At 37.6% G+C, this 19404-nt stretch overlaps 1 protein-coding gene across 2 annotated transcripts in view; it reads left to right on the top strand.

Moving 5' to 3' along the window:
- The first annotated feature begins 1367 nt into the window (after positions 1-1367).
- Positions 1368-19404, top strand: part of LOC117323212 (alpha-mannosidase 2x-like) — a 131847-nt gene continuing 113810 nt past the window's right edge. For both annotated transcript variants that reach the window (XM_033878273.1, XM_033878272.1), the window contains exon 1: positions 1368-1421. The gene's annotated coding sequence lies outside the window, so the exon portion shown is untranslated. The remainder of the gene's footprint in view (positions 1422-19404) is intronic.

Genomic DNA, 19404 nt, shown 5'->3' with positions numbered 1-19404 from the left:
CCCGATCGGAAGTGAAAAGATATGGGGTCACCTGCCCGACCACGTGGGTTATCCCCGGGTACTCCGGTTTCCTCCCACAGTAAGACCCCTCGCGCGCTTCCACCCGGGCCAAGAAGCGTGATTAATATAAGTTTATATAGCTTGTTTCGCAATTGTTGTAATAAAATAACGTTTATATTTATATTCTTAAGGCCGAACAGCTCATGAAATCGTTTCTGTACAAGTTTTTCTAAGCAGCAGTCTTCCTTAAAATATCTGGAAATAATGAAAGAAGTCAGATTGGTAAATAACAATTCTAGTGTAAATTTTACCAACTGAAAAAAATTCGTCATTCAGAACAACAAAGATATGTATGTACGTCAGGTATATCATCTCATCGCTTAATAATTTGGCTGAGGTACCACAATAATATGAATCTTATGGTCAATGGGAATTAAGGATAATATATCTTGGATTTAGCACACATATCTATTTAATTGAGAGATGCCAAATTCCGATGGAAATCACTACAGCGGAATTACATATGTATTTCGCTAGCTTATTTTTGGAAATGGGTTTTAAGATTTCAGTGATATTTTCCGCCCACTTCCCGAAATATACACATAATTCATTTTTATGTTATTCTGTTCTCACCGACTACTGTTTATACTCACTCGTGTTGTTTAAGAGATTCAGTTTCGTTATTAGCTTCTTTTTTCTATCATTCTTATGTAAGCTGCTAAGATCAGACCCCTCCCATAGTAAACTGTATAATGAAATCGATAATGAAATGTTTGCAATTCAGTTGTCTTGGAAGATCGATCTGGCAGAGTATATGGTAGTTTCCTGTTATTTTGAACAAGAAATCACGAGAGAAATTGGTGAGGGATTAAGATAATACACGTTTAATACATAAGTGAGATACCAAGATGTAAATTAAAAGGAATAGAAATATCCCAGGTATATGTATCCATCGCTACAGAGCTGAGGGGTAATTGTGTGCAAAATAATTCACATTGGACATTTTAGATGGGAGTAGGGATGTTCCTATCTAGAAATAGAAAACTGACAATTAGGGGAAAAGTCCGATTCCAATCAGATTTTCTTTCCAATACCAACTCAAAATTTATAACTTGACAAAGGAAATAGCTATCAGATATTGGGACTTTAGCAAGTCTACAAAACATTATGCGTTTTTCCCCTTAAACTGCAGCTACCAGCGCTGTCTGGGACAACCACTCGGCCCACTTCAAAACAGTAGCTTTCCGATAGTCAATGTCATTTTACCTGGTACAGATAAAACAGAACCCTAGTATGACCACCATTGATGTAACCGCCGATAACGACACCACGTGATAATCATACCCAAGGTCCGGTCATATCCTTCCCGCTATTACGCTATACCGGAACTGAAGCAGAAGACTCAGGTGAAAAACACACAGGTAAGACGAGATAGGTATTTATTGTTTGTTTTTTTTTGTATATCTTTTTTGACAATGGTTAATTTACTTTTGATAAGCAATTGATTTATTTAATGGCGTGTTGTTATTTGCGTAGAAGAAGTGTCGATAACGATATTGGCGCGTCTATGCATCGAATTCCTGATAACTTCCTAAACAGCAGTGACGCACTGATTGATAACTATTAATTGATTGCAACTTCAGCACGGCTCACACCTATTTTGAGACAAAACAAGCAAATGTGTTTATTTGTGTTATTGTTAATAAGCAAAATGCGAAGCAATAGTCTATTGTATTAAATAAGATGAACAGATCACTGGTATAAGGGAGATTACTCGTGTCGGAAAAACAGTTTTTTTTTCTAGAAAACCACGGGACAACTCGTGTTGTCTTAATACGTATACGGTACCTTACTAATGGAAAAGGTAATTTAGATTGTTCTGCTAATAAGATGTAGTAATAAATTATCAAAATCAAACAAAACAATAAACGAAAGCATGTCATTTAAACATATATTTTATACCCACCAATTACGCGATTGATATGTATTTTACAATCTCACATTATATTTGTTGTAGTTTGCAGTTGACATGATTTTTTTCCACACTAGAATTAACAAGTAAGAGCTACAGATAATTGTATTGGAGATAAATAGAAAGATTTCTGAACCCTTATACATTTTTTTCAGTTAAGTTCTTCTTAATTTCTTGGAGCGTCTGTAAAACCTTGGATGGGAGGATTTCTTATCGGAGATCAGAGATTACTAATCTGATATCTGTTTTTAATTAACTAGAGAAGATAGTGTGGATCTTCTACATGTTAAGACGATTTGACCACCCAAATGAACCTACCATGTACATGCTCAATGATTTAAAATTGAAGGCATTTGTAGCTACAATATCTGTACTTGTCTGACTGCGGTGTATCCTTACAGGTGTCCGATTTGTCAGATGTACAAGTATGATATTAATTAATTGTGACATTACTTTACAAGTATGTCTTTATACTATCTTAATTTAAACATTTAAAAAATCAAGCAAACTACATATGCCTACCTGTTGTATATACAGATGTAAGTGTGGGTATCTTTTAAATGAATTCAATTTTGTATATGCCATGAGTTAGGTCGGTGAAGGTCACCTTTATTCTACAGGTTAAATGATCCAACTCCAGGAGTGAAAATTAACCTGGAACCCCAAATCAATACCAGAAAATTCACCAGTGTTTCCAGAAGTTTAATGAGACGTACATAATTATGTATTGCAGGAACATTTTTTTTACAAATGTGCCATGTTTGTGGGCTGCTAGCTATATATAGCCTGCTACCGTGTACAATGTAATTAAGAACACATTAAATAAATATATATATATGGGGCAAAGAAGTAATTCAAACAGTGTAAACAATAAGGTTTGTTAAATTTTCGAGGCAATCCGCCCCTTTATCAAAACACAAAAAATCACAAATACAATCACATAATATATATAAGAAGTACTGGAAATACAATAAAATACAATAAGAATAATGTTTTAGTAACTGGAGAAACCACAATGAACCCTTCGGCAAACGTGGGCCGAAGGCGGATACTAGCGTGACTGCATCATGTTCAAACACTAGAACGCTATATATAAGTATGGCATATTATAGATTCCTCTTTACTTGAACATTTGTGCACAATACTTGTTGAAACTAAATAACAGTTTATATTAAATTTACAATGTTGTACTTTGGGTGGTTCATTTTTTTAGAGTTCATCACAAAGTTGTATAAGGTATAGAAGATCTGTTTTACACACAGGTCTCTGGATTGTGCAGTAAACAGATTTTATTTTTTTCTATATTTACCCACATGCCATCCAAGGGCCCACGGTGGCCGAGTGGTTAAGGTGTCCCGACACTTTATCACCAGCCCTCAACCTCTGTGTGGCCGAGTGGTTAAGGTGTCCCGACACTTTATCACCAGCCCTCAACCTCTGTGTGGCCGAGTGGTTAAGGTGTCCTGACACTTTATCACCAGCCCTCCACCTCTGTGTGGCCGAGTGGTTAAGGTGTTCCGAAACTTTATGATATTTACCTCTGAGTTGCAAGACTCACATGGGGCAGTTGCCTAGTTGGTGGTTTTTCTCTGGGAAACCAGCTTTCCCCCACCTTCAAAACCCTAAGGTATGTCCTTAAATGACCCTGGCTGTTATTAGGACGTTAAACAATACAAAACCAGGCACGTCCTTAAATGACCCTGGCTGTTATAAGGAAGTTAAACAAAATAAAGAAATAAACAAAACATACTATCCAGAACTGACATCATTGCTGTAATGACTAATCTTTTTTTATGGCTTTTCTTCAAACTGTATTTAAGGTCAAGTTACAAAGTGTCGCAGGGTACCAATGATGAGTTCAAGGTCATTGTCACTTTTTATAGAAAATTGTCAAACAATGCCTTTAGATTGCATAGAGAATTTCTAGTTTGATATAAAACTAATGAGGAAAAAATGCTGCACGGTCCTTCCTTCAGTTTTATTAGGTCATCTGACCCAAAGGGTCCACGTACATGCATATGACCTATATAGTCATCGTGCTTCATCCGTTATCTTGCACCTATGCCAACATGCCTCATTCGTTGTCATGCGCCATAATGCGTAATATTTTCAAATTTCTAACTTCTGCTCAAGTTTTACCTGTGGGACTGCATGAGCTCAAACCTGGCTGAAATGAACATGAAATGGTCCTGACCAAAGTATTGTAATTTTTCTGGTTTGTCCGAAATCTAAGATGGCCACCATGGCAACCATCTTGAAAAACACATTTTAAATTTCTTCTCCAGTTCCACTGGTTGGATCAAGTTGGCAATTGGTGAGGATGTTAAGGAAGGGGAGCCAACAAAGTGTTGTTATTTTTCAGCCTCATAAAAACTTTGACATGGCAGTCATAGCAGCCATTTTATAACAAGGTTGTGCAATCATGATTTTCCTGAACAGCACCTTTTTCAAACTTCTCAGGTTGCATGAATGTGATTTATCTCAAACTTACCTGAGATGATCCTGAGGTAGTCCTGACCAAGTGTTGTTATTGTTTGGGTGGGTCTGAAATCCAACATGGCTGCATTCTTGAAATCACATTTTAGATATCTTCTCCAGTTCCAATGGTTCCATCAAGCTGGAAATTCGTAGGGATGCTTAAGGAAGGGGAGCCAACAAAGTGTTGTTACTTTTTGACCTGGTTAAAAATTTGGCATGGCAGCCACGGTGGCCATTTTGTAAATATGATGGCACAATCATGGTTTTCCCAACCAACACCTATTTTAAGCTTCTCAAATTCCTCAAGTTGGATTCAGCTGTAACATTCCTGAAATGATCCTGAGATTGTCCTGGTAAAGTATTGTTATTTTTCGGTTGGTCCAAAATTCAACAAGGACATCATGGCTATATATACCGGCCGGTACAGTTCCACAGCGCCATGGTGTCTTCTCACTCAGCCAACATATCCTATTTTAAAATTTGGCACAGGTAGTGTGTTTATAGTAAAGTGGTTGATTCTTAGGTGATCATTTGTAAGTTTATTTTACATATCATAGTGCTACACTGCTACTGAGTATGTATACTACAATTTAGTAATATGGTCTGTTGATGTCAGATGACCGCTAAAGCCCATGGGCCTCTTGTTTTTGTTTTATTCGCATGCAGTGGTGGGGGCGGGACTGGTTGCTAGTTTGACTTTGCCTTCATTGAAAATCAATCCTTGGTTTATTTCTAAAACAACTGCTTTGACCTATAACACTGGAAAGAGTTCATGCCATTTGACTGAGCCTTTGCTGAAAATTGGCCGGTTTTCAATACTGCCAGGGTTTATTGAAGTACGTCTGCTGAAGGTCAGACTATACAGCATTAACATTTCAATGACAGTATAAAGACAGCTAAAATAGATAAACTTTTTTTTTATTACACAATAACTCGGGTTTTGACTGTTTTAATTTGGCCATACACAAGGATAATATTATAGACAGGCATTTTACTCATGTACACACAAAATTAAACTTCTGTTCTTTTAGTTTTTCTAGGGAATTTTTTATTACAAAGAAGACCGAAAATAAGAAAATACAACCTAATAGGAGTTGTTCTGACCTTGACCTGCAGTTACAGACCTATAAGTCAAACATTTCCTAGACTTTCATTTCCGACTGAAATCTAATGGTCAACAGGATCCTTTTCTAGTGTTATTATACACAGAAACAACTGAAGAGGTCATTGTTCTATAGACATTGTTTATGTTGGCAAGCAATTATATGCTAAATCTATCGATGTTTCTCTTATAGTTATTTTATTTGGTATTCAAAATTCTGACTGTATTGATCCCCAATTTGATATAAAAAAAAATCCTGGTTACTATGAGACTGATCAACAATCCTGCATAATATTTTCACTTTATTCATGAAGGATGCCAAATATGAATGTTGATTTGCAGAGATCAATGTATGAAAGTGTTGCCTATATTGTATATATATACACATTAAGTCTAAACGCTTGTAGATATATGTACATACAAAATGTATATGGCATGATTTTTCCCTTGTTTAGAATCCTTTAGCACACAGCTAACCCCCAAACTGCCAACATAATACTATTCATACTTAACTATCCTGATTTTTTTTTCTTGGATCTTTCAAATGTTTATAATACTTTGATTATATATTGCCGAGGAATAAAAAAAAAATAGACAAAAAACACACATAACTGTGTGTGTTTCATGAATGGAGGGACACCATGCCATCCTGTGCTTACTTCCCATCATTGTGGTATGTGTACCCATCTGTACAGCTGTGTAGACTAGAAAAATTGTTGTTTCAGGATAAAAAGAATGAAGCTAAATGCTGCCAGATATTTAACATTTTAACCACATTTAAACCACATTTTAAATGTGAATTAAAGAGACATTTTCCTAAAGTATTTGATGCACCAACTTGTAGTGACTACCAACAATTCCTATTTAACATCGGAACATATCCATGTCTCCTGTGTTCCTCAGGATTATCAGTGTTGAGTGGCTTCTTTGTTAGAATTGATCAATATAACTGAACTAATCAACCTTTATTTATTTTTCTCATGTGAAAGATTGATAAAACATTAAATGCAAATAACATTGCTAATTGAATTGGAAACATCTGAAATACTGTTTTGGGGATTTTCTATATAAGGTGCAGTTAAGGACTGTTTTGCTTGCTAATCTTGTTTGCATACATTAAAGGTAATCAATTGAACCCATATTCACAACAATTGCAGTTATTTTCTCAAGAATATTGGGATTTTAGTTAACAAGAAAACCTTCCCTAAATTGACAGTTCTGAAGCTCAGGTGCATGAATTGGAAAATCAGAACCAATTGATGATTTCACTTAGATTAGGTCCACTCTTCATTCTGGTGGTCGATTACTTTGTTAATATGTATTTTTTTACAAACACTCGGTAATCTGAAAAAGAAATATTTGAGGTACACAAATTGTAATAGGACAATGATTTCCATCAATAGATTGTTAAAGTACACAGATCTTTTAAAGACTTGTAACCATTTCTCTCTCCTTGTGACTATTTCTCTCGCCTTGTAACCAGTTATGTCTCCCCTTGTAACCGGTTATGTCTCCCCTTGTAACCAGTTATGTCTCCCCTTGTAACCAGTTATCTCCCCTTGTAACCAGTTATGTCTCCCCTTGTAACCAGTTATCTCCCCTTGTAACCAGTTATGTCTCCCCTTGTAACCAGTTATGTCTCCCCTTGTAACCAGTTATGTCTCCCCTTGTAACCGGTTATGTCTCCCCTTGTAACCAGTTATCTCCCCTTGTAACCAGTTATGTCTCCCCTTGTAACCAGTTATCTCCCCTTGTAACCAGTTATGTCTCCCCTTGTAACCAGTTATATCTCCCCTTGTAACCGGTTATGTCTCCCCATGTAACCAGTTGTCTCCCCTTGTAACCAGTTGTATCCCTTTGTAACCAGTTGTCTCCCCTTGTAACCAGTTATGTCCCCTTGTAACCAGTTATGTCTCCCCTTGTAACCAGTTGTATCCCTTTGTAACCAGTTGTCTCCCCTTGTTATCAGTTGTCTTCCCTTGTAACCAGTTGTCTCCCCTTGTAACTGGTTATGTATCCCCTTGTAACCAGTTGTGCCCCCTTGTAACCAGTTATGCCCCCTTGTAACTGGTTATGACTCCCCTTGTAACTGGTTATGACTCCCCTTGTAACTGGTTATGTCTCCCCTTGTAACCAGTTGTGCCCCCTTGTAACCAGTTATGTCCCCTTGTAACTGGTTATGACTCCCCTTGTAACCAGTTATGTCTCCCCTTGTAACCAGTTGTCTCCCATTATAACCAGCCTCACCCCCTTGTAACCAGTTGTCTTCCATTGTAGCCAGTTATCTCCCCTTTGTGTCTCCTCTTTTAATGAAGGGAGGCATGTTTAAGTACTGACTGCAGTTGTTGTCCTTCTGCACTCAAAGTTGGTTGCAGTGACCTACTTTCACCTCCGAGTCAATGATCAAATATTCTCAAGATATTTGAACTAGTAAAGAAACATGTGTACATGTAACAGTAAAAATTACATTTGATAAATCTATTTGTGAGTTACTAACTTAGCAACCAGATGAAGTAGGCACAGCAGATTATTGGAGAATGGATTAACGAGGCTTGCCTGTATATAAACATAACATTCAGGCATAGTTCATTGTTCTGATGAAAATAAATTCCAAATTTGTTTGCTGATCGATATATTTCAAATTACATTATAAGCACAATTGAAAGGTAGTTTGACTATAGGTCAATGTCAAAAGGTCGGAGGTAAAAGTCAATGTCACAGGGTCAGAGGTAAAGGTCAATGTCACAGGGTCAGAGGTAAAGGTAAAATTTTTAGTCTTTACTGATAAATATTTTGGTATCAAATTATGTAATAGAATGTTTATAATGAAACAAGTAATTTCATGATCAAAGCTAAATCATGGTCATTAGAGGTCAAGGTCAGCTTTCTATCTCATAACTGGTTAACAATTTGTTATAATATAATGAATTCAATAGTCACATGACCTTTAGTTCTAGTTTATTACATAATATGAGACATTGAAGATACGATAGAAGTTATATAACACAACCAATATGATATTTAAGAGTGTGACGTTTCAATGACTACATATAACACAACCAATATGATATTTGAGGGTGTGACGTTTCGATGACTACACTATCACCTTCAACAGACTAATGACCAATGTGAAGCGTACTAGCACTGTCTTATGTTGCGTCAGAGATGGTCTAGAGACATTACAGAATGAAGATCTGCCTCTCTGTAAATGAAGCTTAAGCTATAGCAGATTGCTCTTCATGAATCAAGGATACCTCCTTAAGTGACATGTGTCCAAGTGATTATCACCAGGTATAAGGCCCTATACAAATTAGATTTCCATAATACTTGCTGTCTCCTTATGTAGCAGTGATAGTTACATATTGATGTGATATAGCCGTGATATTGTATATGTTTAATTGATGAACCAAACCCCGGTTGGTCTATTGAGGTCTACAGCATTTAGAATTGTCATGTTAGCAATATGGTATTGAGCAACAAGAATCACATGTCTAGACCACGCCCTTAGATAGAACTGAATATGACTTTGATATTGTTGATGTCACAGCAGTCCTTAGTGAAATTATTTATGGTCTGTGTTTATATGTTAGTTGTATATAAAAGAACAATAGCAGGGAAAGTCATTCAGAAATATGCATTGTTCTGTAGAGAAAAACACTTTCTTGGTACTGCAGCTGTTTTAGCATCAGAAACTGGGTTTAAAATCTCTTGTTCATTTTTCAGTGTGGTACTGCATCAAAGTAGGAGTTTACAGTTTACAGCTGATATCAGAAAAAAAACATGTTTGTAGATAAACCCAACACTGAGAATTACAAGCCTTTTAATTGTTGCTTCAGACAAATAGACCCCTATGTGAAAATTCCTTCACCAAAGATGTTGTCTACGATTGTCATCACAATTCTCTTTTGATCTTCCCTGCCAAGGAAATCTCTGACATTTAAATTTTATTACATTTCTTTTATTGTTGCATCATGTTCTGATGTGGCCTTATATAGATACTGATCTCCAGTTTTATGTAAACCAGGACTATATACACAGTCTTAACAATAGACACTGATGCCATCATTTCCCTGTGTGGCCCTGTTGTCTTCATGTAACCATGGAAACAAGGGCCTCATTTCCTGTCCTCATGCATGTCAAGTTTGGATGTACGGTGTACTTCTACACGATACATGTTTGAGATTGGACGACAAGTGTATGTATACATACTAATATAAATGTTGGTGATTTAAGACAGTTAAGTGTATGTACATCTGTACATGATTATGATGGACACTCGGTTATGTACTTCTTAGATGGTTGTGATTGGGCAATAAGTTATGTACTTCTGTAGATGATTGCGATTGGACAATAAGTAATATGTACTTCTGTAGATGACTGACAGTGATTGGACAATAAGTTATGTATTTCTGAAGATGGTTGTGATTGGACAATAAGTAATATGTACTTCTGTAGATGACTAACAGTGATTGGACAATAAGTTATGTACTTCTGAAGATGGTTGTGATTGGGCAATAAGTTATGTACTTCTTAGATGACTGACAGTGTTTGGACAATAAGTTATGTACTTCTGAAGATGGTTGTGATTGGACATTACTTTATGAACCTCTGTAGATGGTGGACATTACTTTATGTACTTCTGTAGATGATTATGATTGGACAATAAGTTATGTACTTCTGTAGATGATTGTGACTTGACAATAAGCTATGTATTTCTGTAAATGGTTGTGATTGTGATGTGATATCCAATATTCCAGGGACCTTTTATATTCTTCTTTTCAAGTTGTTGAAAATACCATGATTATTTATTCCATCGTCTTGCAATAATAAGCCCAACCATACTTTGGATACTATAGGTTGTGTTTGCCAGGGGCTTACTGCAGAATGATATGGTAATCCATTTTTGAAGTGTCATATCTGATATGAAAGTTCATCAGCATAAATTGATAATTTGATAAATAACTAGAAACTATATACTGAAGTGTCCATGAACCAAATTGCAAACTCATAAGGAGAATCAGTTGTAAGTAGATTATTTGTCACTATACACTATAAAAGCTACAATGCAATTTGTATTCCGATCTTAATTATGTTATCAGCATCTTGTATTTAAAGAGACAGAAGAACCAATCTTTCCACATCAGTGTTTATCTACAGCTTAGATCATGATAGATTGTGTAAATGCTTGCATTGTGTACTCAAATAATCTAAGGTTGACAATTTTTAGCTCACCTGGTCCAAAGGACCAAGGTGAGCTTATGCCATACGTGGCGTCCGTCGTCCGTCCGTCTGTCGTCCGTCAACAATTGACTTATTTGACTTAATCTTGTTCATAACCGCTGATCGCAATTTGAACAAATTTGGTCAGAACCATCCCTATGGGTAGGGGGACTTAAAATTGTACAAATGATGGGGCTGACTCCCTGGGGGCCTCTGGGGCGGGGCCAAAAGGGGTCAATTTGGCGCTTTTGATATAAACGACTTCTTCTCTGAAACCAAGCAATGGCTATCGCTCATATTTGCCTGGTAGCATCACTATGGGGTGGGGATTCAAAATTGTACAAATGATGGGGCTGACCCCCAGGGGCCTGAGGGGCGGGGCCAAATGTGGTCAATCTGGCTATATTGATATAAACGACTTCTCTGAAACCGAGCAATGGCTGTCGCTCATATTTGCCTGGTAGCATCACTATAGGGTGGGGATTCAAAATTGTACAAATGATGGGGCTGACCCCTAGGGGCCTCTGGGGCGGGGCCAAAAGGGGTCAATTTGGTGCTATTGATATAAAACGACTTCTCTGAAACCAAGCAATGGCTATCGCTCATATTTGCCTGGTAGCAACATTATTGAGTAGGGATTCAAAATTGTACAAATGATGGGGCTGACCCCCCAGGGGCCTGAGGGGCGGGGCCGAATGTGGTCAAACCGGCTACATTGATATAAACGACTTCTTCTCTGAAACCAAGCTATGGCTGTCGCTCATATTTGTCTGGTAGCATCATTTTGGGGTGGGGATTCAAAATTGTACAAATGATGGGGCTGACCCCCCAGGGGCCTGAGGGGCGGGGCCAAATGTGGTCAATCTGGCTATATTCATATAATTGACTTCTTCTCCTGAACCAAGCAATGGATATCTCTCATATTTTACTGGTAGCATCACCTTGGGGTAGGAATTTGAAATTGTACAAATGACGGGGCCGACCCCCCTGGGGGTTGAGGGGCGGGGCCAAAAGGGGTCAGTTGGCAGAATTGATATAAATGACTTCCTCTCTGAAACTAAGCAATGGATATCGCTCATATTTTACTGATAGCATCCCTATGGGGTGGGGATTCAAAATTGTACAAATGGTGGGGCTGACCCCCCAGGGGCCTGAGGGGCGGGGCCAAAATTGGTCAATTTGTTTAAACAACTTATTCTCTGAAACTTAGCAATGGTTTCACTGGTAGCATCCTATTGGGGTAGGGATTCAAGATTGCATAAAGGAAGGAGCTGACCCCCAAGGGGGCAGAGGGCAGTGTCAAAAGGGGTCAATTGGTCTAAACAAGTTCTTCTCTGAAACTAAGCAATGGATATCACTCACATTTGTGTGGTAGCATCCCTATAGGTTCGAGCCAAAAGTCAATTTCATGGATTAATGCACTTTTTGGCATTTGTAGTATTAAAATAAAACCAATATACATGTACCCATATAAAATGCTTATGATATATATTGACTAAGCAATACCAGCAACAAATATACTTAAGCATCATTCTTGTTTCATATCTCATGAAACCAGGTGAGCGATGCAGGCCCTCTGGGCCTCTTGTTTATGTTTGTTAATGTGTTTAGGATTGCGTGGTTTTTAAGGTCAATCTAGGGTCACTGTGACCTACAATGTATTCAGTGTCTTTGAGATAGATTATAGTACACAGTCGTCTATAGAATTGTCTGTGAAACCTAATCTCATTTGTCTGATACAAAAAGCATGATTCCATTGATTTCTTGATCTTAGCTGTGAAAACTTCAATTTTAAATCATGTTTAAGTTTGTATTATTGGATGAGAATTCTTGTCAATTTGTATTTTACTACGTGAGAGCAGGGTCAGAACCCATCACTTGTCCAAGGTCACATGGTCGCGGGCTACGGAAACTGCAATAGAGGTTTGATGTGACTTCGGGACTATGAGGGATGGTGGTGGAGAGTTGACGGAGGTTATTTGATTTGGTAGAGAGGATGTAATGGCTGCCATTACTATATAGTCTGATTGCATTCACTAATGTGTAGACCAATAGGGCTGTATGTATTATATAACTCGCTAAGCTGATTTCCATATACCACGCCAGCGTTTAAACAGAATTTGTGGACGAAAGTGTTGGGAATTAGAATGTTATCCTTTGGCTTTAGTTGACGAAAAAATCTGTCCATTATCAAAAGAAATGGATTTAATAATATATGTGTCTAGGTATAGGACACAATGATGTATTTATAATTAAAAAATTAAAAAAAGTATTAACAAAAACCTGTATAAAGGTCAACTGTATACAACAAAAACCTGTATAAAGGTCACCTGTATACAACATAAACCTGTATAAAGGTCACCTGTATACAACAAAAACCTCTATAAAGGTCATATAAAGGTCACCTGTATACAACAAAAACCTCTATAAAGGTCACCTGTATACAACAAAAACCTTTATAAAGGTCATCTGTATACAACATAAACCTGTATAAAGGTCACCTGTATACAACAAAAACCTCTATAAAGGTCACCTGTATACAACAAAAACCTTTATAAAGGGCACCTGTATACAACAAAAACCTTTATAAAGGGCACCTGTATACAACAAAAACCTCTATAAAGGTCATATAAAGGTCACCTGTATACAACAAAAACCTTTATAAAGGTCACCTGTATACAACAAAAACCTTTATAAAGGGCACCTGTATACAACAAAAACCTTTATAAAGGGCACCTGTGTACAACAAAAACCTCTATAAAGGTCATATAAAGGTCACCTGTATACAACAAAAACCTCTATAAAGGTCACCTGTATACAACAAAAACCTTTATAAAGGGCACCTGTATACAACAAAAACCTCTATAAAGGTCACCTGTATACAACAAAAACCTCTATAAAGGTCACCTGTATACAACAAAAACCTTTATAAAGGTCACCTGTATACAACAAAAACCTCTATAAAGGTCACCTGTATACAACAAAAACCTTTATAAAGGTCACCTGTATACAACAAAAACCTCTATAAAGGTCACCTGTATACAACAAAAACCTCTATAAAGGTCAACTGTATACGACAAAACCTCTATAAAGGTCACCTGTATACAACAAAACCTCTATAAAGGTCACCTGTATACTACAAAACCTGTATAAAGGTCACCTGTAAACAACAAAAACCTGTATAAAGGTCCACTGTATACAACAAAACCTCTATAAAGGTCACCTGTATACAACAAAAACCTGTATAAAGGTCACCTATATACAACAAAAACCTCTATAAAGGTCACCTGTATACAACAAAACCTCTATAAAGGTCACCTGTATGCAACAAAACCTGTATAAAGGTCACCTGCATGCAACAAAAACCTGTATAAAGGTCAACTGTATACAACAAAAACCTCTATAAAGGTCACCTGTATACAACGAAACCTGTATAAAGGTCACCTGTATACAACAAAAACCTCTATAAAGGTCACCTGTATACAACAAAACCTCTATAAAGGTCACCTGTATACAACAAAAACCTCGATAAAGGTCACCTGTATACAACAAAACCTCCATAAAGGTCAACTGTATACAACAAAACCTGTATAAAGGTCAACTGTATACAACAAAAACCTCTATAAAGGTCATCTGTATACAACATAAACCTGTATAAAGGTCACCTGTATACAACAAAAACCTCTATAAAGGTCACCTGTATACAACAAAAACCAATATAAAGGTCACCTGTATACAACAAAACCTGTATAAAGGTCACCTGTATGCAACAAAGCCTGTATAAAGGTCACCTGCATGCAACAAAACCTCTATAAAGGTCACATATATACAACAAAAACCTCTTTAAAGGTCACCATTATAAATCAAAAGGGTCACCTGCATATAATTGATTTACACATGTACCTCTTTACATCTCAACAATATAATGATATACCTTTACAATGTAATTATAAACCTTTATAATATAATTATAAACATTTATGATATAATTATAAACCTTTACAATATAACGATGTAACTTCACAATATAATGAAAAACCTTTACAATATCATTATGTTAACAATTAAAAAAAAGTATTGTGTTTTTGAAAAAAGAAAATGAGGATGGAACCTTTTTATTTGTCTTTCAGTATGTTGTTTAGATGGTGTACACTGAATCAGAAACTTTGAAGTGTCAGATCACGTGGTTACCTAACATTAACACGAGACTTCACAGTCTGTTGAGAGATCCGGTTATTAACTCGCTGTAGCTGTTCAATCATTACCGATGTTGTAGGTCAACAGTGTTACATTAATTACACAGGAATATGTAAATATATCCTGCTTCTTTTATGTGTAGATTTTTTTTTTTCAGAGATAATTAAATGAAATTAGTAAAGTAGTATTGTATACTGCTGCATCACAGAATTATTGGTTTGGTGTCCGGGGAAATGCTTTAACTGAGTGTGAGCTGGCTTATTATGACAAGAGAATGGCAAATATATTGATCAATTAAAGGATTACATTTACAGAGTGTGTGTAGAGAGGGTTTTTTGAATGTCATCACACGACAAGGCTCCTTTATAGGAGCTCATGTTAATTGCATTTGTTTGTCACTTCAAATGCATCACTGCAGCATCGCCCGCATCAAGCCATGTGTGAAGTGTGTTTGCTGATTACGCGGGACTCCTGTTCCGTTTGAGCTACCGACTCTTGACGCCTATTCAGGTCGGACACGCCGTTCATTTTTATTTCTTTTTAGATATGTTTCTTGACATTGTAAAACTCATTTGTATTTTATTTCCGACTTTTTTTTTGCATGTTTTCATGTGATGTGATCGTTTGTCGTGTGAAGACAAACTCGTGACCCCTTATTCTCGGTACACTACATACTTCATTAAAAAATTGCAGCGATAACTTACGTATTTGAATTTATAAATGCTGAAGTTTGTTATCAAATCACATCGTAGTAATATCGTTTATATACTGTATAACATGAAACTTCTGTTTCTGTATAAACTTTCCTTGTTTTCATGGTTGCTATGGAACCAGGAATATAAATACAATGACTATTGTTGTTTGTATTATTGTTATATTATTGTTGCATGGAGTAACCATGAAAGTTTCTGCCCATGAAATAATTTTAAAATACCAATTAAACTATGTAAGAATAAACACACGGACATTTAATGTTACAATTTATACAGTAATATGACATCAGAGAAGAAAAACTTCACTGTGATATAAAAAGTGTTTTGATACAATTATTGGAATTATATTGATTTTATTGCATTAAGAATGTTTAAGTTTTTCAATTCACTTGTCTGATCCTACTTCTTAGGTCCGGTGCCAATTTGATAACACAATGTACATTATGTTGTTTAAATAAAACGCCCTATGATTACAAGGTAAGATCTTAGAGCTACAAGTTACACACTGTCTACATGTATAATTTTGTGTAAGCTATTTACACAAGCTGAACATACAGTTTGATAGGATGTGATGAGAAAGGACTGAAGACAGAGCCAGGAGAGAGAGAAGTTGAGTGACAACTTATTTTCGATGCAGTGAATTGTAATTGAACAGAGCAGAGAAACCTGTTTCGTTAGTGTTTTTAATACAGTAATGAGATTTCAAGCCTGCTGTGGGTGATAGTTACATGCTCACTGAACTTATATGATTGTCTTTACCCACTAATGGTGCGTTTTACCCTGTTGTTGATGTGTGATTGTCTGCTCGTACTAATGGGCCGGCCCACACTACCATCATACACGTAGTTGAGGTTGTTGTTTTTTACGAAAACTGGACACGTCTAGTCATTAGAGACCAATTAACATGCCAAAAAGATGGTCGTTCTTTGTGTAATCAGCGCCTGGCGCCGATTCTGTGATGGAAGCTAAGGCTCTACCAATAACCAAACATAATCAAGACAAACATTTCAACAGAAAAATAAACAGTTCCTCTGTTGCTGATGGAAGAAAAACATTTGGTGAGTTTGACAGCTGTATGGTCTCAAGTGCTTTTCTGGTTGTGTCTCCTCCAGCCCGTCTGCCCAACCACATGTACCCTGACTGGATTGATGGAAAACAATTTGGAAGGAACTTACAAGGACTCTCCAGTAATGACTAGACTTTTTCATTTCATTCTATTTTTCCCCATGTCTTCTTCAGTTCTTGCCCCAGACATCTCATTATTGTACAAATACCATAAATATCCTTGATCCTGAAATTCACACAGCATTCTCACCTTCCACATATCTCTAGTCTTTTGGAACCTCTGTCCTAGCTAAACCTTTCAAAACACAAATACATATCCAAACCTTCTCAAACCTTCCCACAACTTTCTCAAACCTCCCAAACCTTCCCACAACCTTCTCAAACCTTTTAAACCTTAAGACAACCTTCTCAAACCTCCTTAAGCTTCAGACAACCACCTCAAACCTCCTAAACCTTGCCACAATCTTCTCAAACCTCATAAACCTTCCCACAATCTTCTCAAACCTCCTAAACCTTGCCACAACCTTCTCAAACCTCCTAAATCTTCCCACAAGCTTCTCAAACCTCGTGAATCTTCGAACAACCTTCTCAAACCTTCTAAAACTTCAGATAACCTTCTGAAACCTCCTTAACCTTCAGACAACTATCTCAAACCTCCTAAACCTTCCCACAACCTTCTCAAACCTCCTAAACCTTCCCACAACTTTCTCAAACCTCCTTAACATTCCCAAACCTTCTCAAACCTCCTAAACCTTAAGACAACCTTCTCAAACCTCCTTAACCTTCAGACAACCATCTCAAACCTCCTAAACCTTCCCACAATCTTCTCAAACCTCCCAAACCTTCAAATAACCTTCTCAAACCTCCTTAACATTCCCAAACCTTCTCAAACCTCCTTAACATTCCCAAACCTTCTCAAACCTCCTTAACATTCAGATAACCTTCTCAAACCTCCTAAACCTTCCCACAATCTTCTCAAACCTTCTAATCATTCAGACAACCTTCTCAAAACTCCTTAACATTCCCAAACCTTCTCAAACCTCGTAAACTTTCTCGCATTCATCCTGATCCTCCTAAACCTCATTCACTTCCCCACAATCATCCCCACTTACCCAAAAATCTAAGTTAACATGCACACAGCCATCACAATGTCCCCAAACCTCCTAAATTTGCATAATCTTCCAGTCCTCACCAACCCTCCTCACTCCTCATCAACCTTCTCCATTCCTCATCAACTCTCCTCAGTTATTCAACATTAACCCTCTCCATTCATCATCAAACTTCCATTCACCAATCTTCCTCAATCTTCTCTAACCCTGCCAGTCTATAAAAAGCCTACCAAGTCCTCATCAACCCTTCCAAATCCTCAGCTACCCTTGTCAGTCCTCACTAATCCTTTCCTGTCCTCATCAACCCTCCCAGTCTATATCAAGCCTACCAAGTCCTCATCAACGCTCCCCACTCCTCACCAACCCTTGTCAGTCCTCACTAATCCTTTGCTGTCCCCATCGCTCCAGAGCCCTCATCAACCCTCCCAGTCTATATCAAGCCTACCAAGTCCTCATCGACCCTCCCCACTCCTCACCAACCCTTGTCATTCCTCACTAATCCTTTTTCTGTCCTCATCATCGCTCTGGAATCCTAATCAACTCTCCCCACTCCTAACCCTCCCTCTTTAGTCCTCACTTATTATACCCCCACAACGAAGTTAGGGGGGTATACTGGAATCAGGTTGTCTGTCCATCCGTCCGTCCGTCTGTCTGCAAACACATTTTGTCCGGACAACTCCTCCTAAACCGAAGGGCCGATTTCATTGAAACTTCACACATATATAGAGGACCATGTGTAGATGTCATGCCACTTTCTTTTTCTAAAAATTATGATTGCTATGGCAACTGGTCACTATAAACAGGTTTTCTGATAAGAACCTAACTTTAAGTTTGTCCGGACAACTCCTCCTAAACCGAACGACCGATTTCAATGAAACTTCACACAAATATAGAGGACCATGTGTAGATGTGCATGCCACTTTCTTTTTCTCAAAATTATGGTTGATATGGCAACTGGTCACTATATTACTGGGTTATCTTAGTTAGCCTCTAATTAAGAGTTCCAATTCACCATTGACTCGTGCAGATTGTGGGGGTATTAGTCAGCCATCCTGGCGACAGTTCTAGTTCTTTCTAGTCCTAATCATCTCTCCTGAGGCCTAATCAACCCTCCTAATTCTTCACCAACTCTTGTCTGTCCTCACATATCCTTTCGAATCCTCACCATCACTCCAAAGTCCTCATCAACCCTGCTCACTCTTCACCAATTCTCCCTAGGCCTCACTTAAACCCTCTTTAGTCCACACCAATCATTCAATCCTCATTAACTCTCCCAGTCCTCACCAACCATTCTCACTCCCCACTTACACTCCCAAATCTTTACCAACCACCTTAATTCCTCATCAGCCCTCCCCCAGTTATTCATCAACCTTCCTCTGAGTCCCAACCAATCTTTTTCATTTCTTACCAACCCTCCCCAGTACTCCCCAACCCTCCCTATGCCTCACAAACCTCCCAGTTGTCATCAACACTCCCAAGTCCTCACCAATCCTTACCAACCCTCCCCAGTACTCTCAAATCTTCCTTAATCCTCACCAACTTTCCCCT

Source organism: Pecten maximus, chromosome 3, assembly GCF_902652985.1.
Source record: "Pecten maximus chromosome 3, xPecMax1.1, whole genome shotgun sequence".
Classification (NCBI taxonomy): Eukaryota; Metazoa; Mollusca; class Bivalvia; order Pectinida; family Pectinidae; genus Pecten; species Pecten maximus.
The sequence above is the reverse complement of the archived record's forward strand: the minus strand, read 5'-3'. Positions and strand labels throughout refer to the sequence as shown.